A 2500-nucleotide genomic window follows, 5' to 3' on the forward strand; every position below is an offset into this window, starting at 1 on the left:
TTTGCCCTAAGATACATTTCGATCGTGAGATTCTATGTACTTTTCACAAATTGATACGCGGTTGTTGGGGCTTGGAAAATTTACTTTTACTCGATATCAATCCTGACTTTCGAAGACAATTTCTAATCAAGTTACACGTTTATCTCCACTCTTGTGGTTTCCCATATATATATATATAACCTCCAATTGCAATTAATACGACATTATATACGAATCTTTAAAGTCAAAAAAGTAATCGTCGAGATTATTATTCCGTTATTATTTCGAAATTATTAGATTTGTATATAATAAAATAAAGAAGAAATGGAAGGTAGAAAAGCACGTTTGCAATCAGATTTATGTTATCGGGATATATTTATTCATGGTCGGTTGTTAAATGAAAGTTTCGAGGTCATCAAGTTATACATAGTAGAACGCGCAGCTTTGAATTTGTTGAAATTCTATTCAAAAGTTGGATCGTTGCGATATGGTGATTTGATGTTGAAACATGTACAAAAAAACCGAGAACTGTCAAAGATATTTTAACGAGATTTTCCGTTTTTATTTCTCTTATATTCATCTTTTCTTTCTTGGATATGCAACGGTATAGCAAGTGGTATTATTATACGCGTCTCGATTTCGTGTCTGGCGTTTGCTCGATCATTACTACTTCGAAGAAACGGATGGATCTCGCTACCGGCGTACAATTTGTATTATTGATCTGAATATTTTATCTGCTGAGGAAGGGAGGGGGAATTACAAGCCTAGAAAATCGCTTTGAAATTATCAACTTTTTCAAATTGTAATATCTTGAAATTATCAACCGAAATTTACTTTTCAAATTTCTTTATTAATCGTTCACGACCATGATTCCTTATTTTATTTTATGAGAAATATTTGATTAATAATAATAAATAAGCGATGATAATCGCTAATAATAACAACGACAACAAAGGCCATTCGATGTACATGTAAAGATATTTCTCGAGCTTTCTTACTCTCCTCTTATTCCACCACTCGACACTCATTGTTATTCAATCGCTTTTAATAGACTGTTTTCCTTCCTGAAACAAAAGCAGCTTTTTCCCTTCGATTTTTCGCGCGAGAAATTGCAACGGAATCACGAAATTTGTTTGTAAAGAAGAAGAAGGGAGTAAAGACGAAAAAAGAAAAAGAAGAAGGATAAGCAAGAGATATTAGATCGAATTTACGAGAATTGGATCGCGAAGGTGCATATATATAAGAGACAGAAGAAAGTCGATTTTCATGGCGTCGATGTTAGATTAATAATTTACGCTCTGTCTGGGGTCGACGGACTTATGGTAATAAAAGAGGGTGTACTGTTACTCAGAGTTTGCTCATATGCATTTTCACGGCCAAAGGGGTTGCGCTTTCTTACGAGCTAAGCTGTTTGAAATATATTACGAAAATTATAAACTTTACTTTATACTTGAAACAAAGTTTATTTTAATCAGATGGATGCTTCGGTTTGAATGAAATGAAATTTCGATATGTATCAACGAAAATATATATATATATATATAAATTGAGAGATAAATTTTTCGTCTGAAATCTCCAACGTTTCTAGAATCGTAATATTGACGCATGGGCGAATACATGTATATGGTCACTAAATTGGTCGTGTTTGTTTGTTTTGAGCAGATACAACAAATTTGTATGCGGTGCGATATATTTATAATCGAGTTTATATATATATATATATATTTACAAATTCCTTTTTTCTTCCTCTGGAATCGATTAAAAAGGAGAAAGCCGTTGGATAGACGTGTAAAAAAGTTTGCCAAAAGGAATATTCCAATTGGCCCTCGACGAGTCTTGGTCAGCAAAGACAAACGAGTGTTTGAACAGTCGTCAACCATCCTTTACCCCAGTTGGCGTTACGCCAAACACGAACTCGAAGAAAGAAAGAGAGTGCCAAAAATATCCTCGGAATAGGTACTTCGAATCTCGTTAACGAGCAATTATTTCCCTTTCCCCTCCCCTCCGCCGAGATCAGATAGTTCTCAATGGAAATAATACCTCGACCAAACTCGCCCTCATTAGTCGTCCAACGAAGATTTCCTTTCGGGTAAGGATAACCGGCTACGATACGTTTCGAAAAATACTCCATCATATTTTCATCCTAAATTTTTTTATTATTACTTTTTTTAATAATCACCCGAAAAGGAAAGCGTGGAAAACATGGAGAGATCGAGAGAGTAATAATTCCACGAGGGTCGTCGTATCCTCTCAAGCATACAACGACACGATCGTCTCGAAAGTGTGGTAAACAACCAGCCCGCCCCCTCCTCGATCGTACTTGCTTGAACTAATGCAAATAATCGTTTCGATCGGCGGAGGGGGTCGCGTAATTTTGCCTCGCGTAATTATATGAACGGAGAATGCTCCTTCTTCGAATCGGCCACAGATACCAACAGATCGTTTACGCGAAAATTAAGTTCCCACGTTTTTTTTTTTTTATCGCACGATTAAGCCGATTGATAATCCTCTTAGGAAGGGA

The sequence above is a fragment of the Apis dorsata genome, unplaced genomic scaffold, assembly GCF_000469605.1.
Source record: "Apis dorsata unplaced genomic scaffold, Apis dorsata 1.3 scaffold_263, whole genome shotgun sequence".
Classification (NCBI taxonomy): Eukaryota; Metazoa; Arthropoda; class Insecta; order Hymenoptera; family Apidae; genus Apis; species Apis dorsata.